Below are 7,661 nucleotides of genomic sequence, written 5' to 3' on the forward strand. Positions count from 1 at the left end.
ATGTGGAGATTCCAAAATATTGGTTTTATATATGTATATATTTATCTTTTTGGGGTAGAGCATGTGGATATCCATGAAAGAGAAAATACTTTCCGCTCCACCATCTGGCTGGAAAGTCCCACTTTGGCGGACCACCGGAGGGTCGGGATTCACAGGACCACAAAGCCTTGAAAATTAGGCCACTCACATGACTTTATATGCAACAATGACATATAATCTGTAACGACCCTCACCCAACCATGTAGATATTGTCCGCTTTGGGCCCAAGGGGGCCCTCACGGCTTTAAAACGCGTCTACTTGGTTAAGAGGAGCCTCTACATATATAGCGCCAGGAACATTCTCTCTTATTCGATGTGGGACATCACAAATACCCCCCTATGCAGACACAACGTCCTCGTTGTGTCCCATGGGATTGTGGGGCCAAACACACAAACACCCCTTACGGAGCCAAACAAACCCCCACACCGGGGTCGGGGATCGGCTCTGATACCATTTGTAACGACCCGCACCCAACCATGTAGATATTGTCCGCTTTGGGCCCAAGGGGGTCCTCACGGTTTTAAAACGCGTCTACTTGGTTAAGAGGAGCCTTTACATATATAGCACCAGGAACATTCTCCCCTATCCAATGTGGGACATCACAAACACTTTGTAACGACCCACTCTCAACCGTGTAAATATTGTCCGCTTTGGGCCCAAAGGGGCCATCACGGCTTTAAAACGCGTCTACTTGGTTAAGAGGAGTCTCTACATATATAGTGCCAGGAACATTCTCCCCTATCCGATGTGGGACATCACAAACACCCTCCCATGCAGACACAACGTCCTCGTTGTGTCCCATGGGATTGTGGGGCCAAACAAACAAACACCCCTTACGGAGCCAAACAAACCCCCACACCGGGGTCGGGGATCGACTCTGATACCATTTGTAACGACCCACTCTCAACCGTGTAGATATTGTCCGCTTTGGGCCCAAAGGGGCCATCACGGCTTTAAAACGCGTCTACTTGGTTAAGAGGAGTCTCTACATATATAGCGCCAGGAACATTCTCCCCTATCCGATGTGGGACATCACATAACCAATTCCCTATTTATGATGCCACTGATTTTCTAGCCACGTGTTTGACTATCGAATAATTATTGTGGAATTATTTTCTTTTGATTTATGTATTGTGTAAGTTTCTAAAAGTTAAAAATGGGTTCACTTTTAGTGATTTACACTTAAAGGAATTGAAGATCTAAAATGTTGGAGAAGACCTTGAAGGGGAAATTTTAAAATAAGGAAGTGATGATATGATTAAGATAGTTAGGGTAAAGATTAAAAATTAGATTTATGGTTAATCATAATGTTTTCAGAATTGGATCGGTTATTGAACCAGAAAAGTTACTGGTTCACGGTTCACTGGTCAGACCGACGGTCGAACCGCGGTCGAATCGGTGATGTCATAAATATACAATTTATAAATGATTAAAATTTAAAATAGTTATTAAAATAATAATAATAATTTATATATTATTTAAAAATTAATTTAAAAAAAAATCATAAAATTAGTTTCAAATTAGAAATTTAAATTAAAATCATGATTTTAATTTTAATTTTAAAATTTTAATATTTATTTTTAAATAAAAAACTTATTTTAAAATCAGAAATTTATTTAAAATTGTAATGTTTTTAATTTTACCATCAAATCATGTCTCATACCATCCATGTAAATCCATATAAAAGGCATTAAATCATATCTCATACCATCCATGTAAATCCATATAAAAGACATTTTTTTAGTTTATCAATTTGAGCTCCCAATCTCCATAGCACCGTTGCTGTGAAGACTAATAAATAAACAAAAAAAAAAATTATAAAAATTGAATATTGAACATAATATCATAATAAAAAAACACATAAAAATTATTAAATATAAAACATAAAAAATAATTTTGAAAATATCAACTTGCAGCTATTGGGCAGAGTCAAAAGGCGCACACAATTGGGTTTTTCCGATGGGCACTTTGATCGGGGGGATGGTTGCAACGGGTTTTGCGTCGGGGCGATCGAGAAGGCGGGCAGGCGATGTAACGACCGGGGAAACCACCGATGAGAGCTAGCGTAGGTGTCGCAGCGTGTTGGGGGGCAGTAGCTTCTTTACCTTCGGTTCAAATGGAGAAGGAAGGGTTAAGGTGTTTTTATGTCATGCCCCAAGACCCACTCCAAGGGCGTAACGGTCATTTCACACCTCAAACCAGGAGGGTTAAAGTGTAACTTGACCCAAACAATTATCTTGTAACTGGAAGTTACCAATTACCAAATACCTGTTCAGAGTAGCGGAACAAATCTAAAATCTTCAAAACTAACTTTAAAACTAAGCATCCATTAACCAAAATCCATTATCCAAATAGATTGCAAACTCAAACAATTCAAGTTCTAACAAAATTTTCATAATCTCCAAATCTCAAATTCAAACTATCAAAAAAAAATTTAAAAGTTCAATATCTAAATAGCTTCCAAAAACCAAATAATCCAAATGAACATAAACTTATAAGCTAATAATGTCCAAAAATAACATCCTAAGCAAAATCCTAATGATGACCATTCCCCGACCTAGTCATCACTCCTCGCCTGAACTAAGGGTACTTGAAAAGTAATCAATAAAGGGGAATGAACTCAAAGCCCAATAAGGAATATTAATATAGTTTCATGGATCAAATAGTTTCAATCATGCTTACAAATAGGAGATTTAGAGTAAAATCATTTTCATAAGAACGTTTGAGTACAAATATGCTAATACATTTTAAGGTGTTTAACCAAACATTTTCCTATATATCAAAATCATTTTGTATCCATTTCAAATCAAATACATTTCAATTGTTTTCACTCTGGTTATCAAATAACAAATAGTGCCCATTTAAGTGGGACTTTACAAATAGGTGGCTAGCCTCAAATGTTCATTTTAAGGTGGACAGAACCAAACACTACTAGTACTAGTAACCTCTAACCAAACCCTAGAGGGTGGGGTTCAAACCAATTACATTTCCCACCACGAAAATGTAAAGATCAACTATTATATCCTGTTAACAAAGGCTAAACAAACTAGAGTCAAATTCTTTATTTTATTTATTCCAACTTACAAATGCAGAAAATCTCCAAGTATTTCAATATAAACAAAATAAATGTTATAACACATTTTTCCACACAAAAATATATTTGATTCATGCTTAAAAGCAAAATTAACAATTACACATTTCAAATAACATATATATATATATATATATATATATATATATAATTATTTTCTTTTGCAAAATCTGTATTAATTTCCCTTACTTCAAAAGAAGTCCTCAAAAACTTGGAAGAAAAATAATTCTGGAAAATCTGCTCTTCACCTAATAAAGGATAGGAGAAATAACCATTACTATTTATCTAAAATTATAGGTTTGATAATCCTAAAATTTTAGGTATTCAAATTAATGTTTTTAATTATAAAAGATAATTTAATCTATTCCTATTTTAGAAAAATTAATTAATTTCTAATTCATATAAAACTTAAATTATATTTTCAATTTATTTCTTAGGACACAACATAATTTAATTAAACTACAATTTATTCCACTAATTAAATTTTATGCTACTTATTAACTTACACTCATCATTAGTATAATAATATTGATAACTTCAATTCTCTCACTTTCAGTTTTTTTTTTCACTAAACATAAACTGTATTCCCAACAATTCTCCATTATTGCTAACATAATAATATATATATATATATATATATTAACCACCAAACACCATCCGTACACATCTTCCTTTATTATTAATATTACTATATTTTTTTTTCTTTTCACCATTCTCCATCTTCCACAAGCACACATTCTTCTTTCTTTATTTCTTTTTTTTTTTAAAAAAAAAAAAAAAAAACTTCCTCTAGTGCACATGCATTCTTTTTTTTTTTTTTTTTTTGCCCTAATATTTTCTAATCCCTTAAGCCACATATAACAATATATTTGTTTGCTCATTTATTTTTATATTTTTTTAAAAAATCATTACTTAGATCTATTCATCTAAGAAATTTTGAGTTTCCCTATTTTCATCAATAGAACAATTTATATTCCTAATTTCAATATTTTGACCTAAAAGTTTTAAATAGGTCAACCCTAGCCAAAATCGAAATCTTCCAGATAATAATTTTTTTTTTAAACTTAAGATTTCCCAATTTCTAACAATAAAACCAACAATAATCCTAAATTTCCAATATTTTGATATTAAAATGAATTAAAAAAATAAACTAACCCTAATCTAAATTAATTTTTTTTGAAAGAATAACTAGCGTGTTCAAAACTAATTAACGAATATAATATATTAATTTAGAGTTATAATCTTACTTGGAAAAAAAAAAAAGCTGAACTTCAACTCTGAATCTTTAACCCTTGAGCCTTATGATCTCCAATTCTCTACTTCTGGTTGATAGGGTTTTTTGAATGAAGAAGACAAGAGGAAAAATCCAATTTATACCTAGGATTTTTAATTGTAAAAGGACTCTTTCACATTTAATGAATTTAATTAATTGCTTAATTATTTTATAAATTACTAGTTTGCCCTTAGATTAAATTTTGGGGTCTTACATTTTATATCTTCCAAAATGGCGTCATTTTGATATTGTAAATATTTTAAAAAATAAAATTAATTGAACCATCCGGTTCGTTGGTCGGACCGTTGGTTCAACCAGTCCGATTTCAATTCAACCTATTTCTGAGCCAATTGACCGGATCGGACTAGAACTGTGACCAGTGGATGGTTAGACCAGCCAATCCGGTCGAATTTTTAAAACCATGGTTAATTATCCATGGAGGGGTGGTGTTACATAAAATTTGAGTCCACCATATCTAGGCATGCTTAATCATATAAATTTATATAACATTCGACATCAAGCATATTAGAAGAATGATAAAATCATCACATCTCAATCGTCTATTATTAAAGCTCCTGTATTGTTCTAAAATTTAAGAAAAAATATATTTTTAAACATCTTCAAATATTGGGGGTATGTTATTCTATTTATTATATGAACATTTGAGAGACTTTATTGGAATTTTTATTTTTTATTTTTACTATGAATATCATATTTATTTGTGTAAAACTTTTAATTTAAATATTTGTTTTAACTTAAGAATTTAAACTCTTCAACAAAGGTAATCTCATTTAGCTTTCTATTTATTGTAGCCTTGCAACTAATATCTAGTTTCAAGTTGAAATTTTTGTTAAGAGAGAATTCTAGACTACAACCAAGATTTGAAATATCGATAAACATGAATATATCGGTACTTGGATTTTACGAATATATAAGAAATATCGATGAATATTTTGATAAAAATTATCTATGGACAAAAATGATTCAAAATTCATGAGAATGCTTTAAAAAACACAAAAAAATAAAAAATAAAATAAAAAATAATATTTAAGTAAGAATACACATGTTAAAGTGTGGACCCCGCATTTCGGGCTCATACGCTTCCACTTGATGACGAGCTCGATTTTTATTTGAAAAATTGATTTTATTTATTGTTTGAAAATGACTTGGGGTCGCCACTTATTTTTGTTTTATTTTTAAAGGGTAAACAAAATAAGAAAGAAAAACCCTAAGTGTGACTCTTTGTTTTGGAAAAGGTGGTTTGTGAAAAATCGGATCGGGTTCGAGGGTCAGGTTACTTATCGGAAAGGTACGGTAAAGACCGTAGCACCCCTCTAAGTCCCTAAAGACGGGTCTCTACTAATAAAATGAAGCAATCATGACATCTAATAAAGAAAACAATGAATACCTGAATTGATCATGCACATATGGGAATCAATACATGTATATAGAGTGACCAGAGTGAGAAAATACGTACCTAGGTGGCGAACCAATATGCGCTATCAAGAAGGGGGTTAGTAAATCCATATAGGATGAATATATATGTATCACAAAGCAAAACAAATCAATCACGCATGACAATTAAATCAATCAATCAATCAATCATAAAATCATATATGTCTGGTCCCCACCAAAGCCCGTTTATTTTAACATGAATTAATTCTATAAATTCCATTATTCGGAATTACGGAATTTAATTCTTGCTTATTTTTAAAACATTTTAAAAGATTAGGAAATATTTGAAAATTGCTTGCCGAATAGAAAATGGAAGCAAATTTTATTAAAATTGATATTTTGAGGCCTAATAAAACTAAAACTAAGGATGAAGATTTGAAAAGTTAAAATTATTTGAAAATCGAGAAATTGGAAATTATTCTAACACTGGAAACCTAGAAATTATTTTAAAATGGAAGATGAAGAAATAAATAAAAAGGACACGTGGCTTAAAAAGATGGCCATGGCATAATCTCCTTAATCGAGTGAACCGGCTAGCCAATTGGAGGAATTATTAATAAAATGATTTGCAGGAAAATTAATTTGAAACTCACGGGAAGAGGTAAGTGGGTGATAACACGTGGCCTCAAGTTCACTGTCACTGCCGCTATACCCATAATCATCAGGCTCTCTGTTAATACCTTCGTTCCTTGTGCAATTCTCCCCATGGCAGCATCAACAAGACTTGGGCTTGTTTTCAAATGCTACCAAGTGTTCTCAGCCAAATACTCTGCAGTCGGTTTAAGTTTAGGATCCTCTAACCCACTGTTGGTTGGACACATGTAGAGCCGCCCTTCGTCATCAATCGTGCCTCTAAAACACGGGCGCATCAAAACCATCCCAACCAATTCCACACACATCATTATAGTGGCTGGTATCCACATGTATTGGAGTCGACATCAGCTTTGTTTAACCTTATAGTTTGACTCGAGATTAATTGGCTTCTCAAATGGTCATTTAGAATCTGTCATCAGCCACATCAGGAGGGCCATAAGCGGCACTGAAGTGTTTTCCATGCTTCTCGACGAGACACAAGGCAAAGAGAACCTCCAACTGATGCATGAGGAATCAACAGGACCAGCTGAAATCACTACGTCAGGAGGTAGAACATTCTGCCTTTGAAAAGACCTCAACACGACGAGGAACCCATTCATCACTCTGCTCTCTATGCCCGAGCCTTCCATAGACACCAAATCACCACGTGCAAACATGGCCATTTGAACTGCTGGAGGAGCAGCAACGCCATTGGATATAGCAAATGAATCCTGTACCTCAAATGGATATGAGGCTGGTGCTCCAACGCCAAGCAACCACAGCCATGCCACTCATGATCTCTAGGACTCCATTGCAGCTGGGAACTATCCCGAGTGGAAACTTTTCATCCAAACAATTGATCCTGATCATGAAGACAAATTTGACTTTGACCCACTTGATGTCACCAAGACCTGGCGCTCAAACCAACCTCTACACTCGCAGCTGCAGTGCCATTACTCGTTGTCGCCGTGTCACAATTCTGGGTGGTGTTCTCAACCCAAATGCCTCATGTCCGATCACCAGTAGCATGAAGACGCTGCATCTTCATGTACAACAACAAAATTCAGCATCATTGAGGGTGACAGAGATTTTAGAAGTCCATTATAAGATGAATGCAAGTGCTGTAACTGAGGGAAGAGTTTTACAAATGAGCTTAAAAGATAAAAGGAAGATATGGCGTTGGCAAGGGACTTACGTGACGCTACCTTGTTTGTCATGGTGCAGGCAAT

This window comes from Vitis riparia, chromosome 19, assembly GCF_004353265.1.
Source record: "Vitis riparia cultivar Riparia Gloire de Montpellier isolate 1030 chromosome 19, EGFV_Vit.rip_1.0, whole genome shotgun sequence".
NCBI classification, from domain to species: Eukaryota; Viridiplantae; Streptophyta; class Magnoliopsida; order Vitales; family Vitaceae; genus Vitis; species Vitis riparia.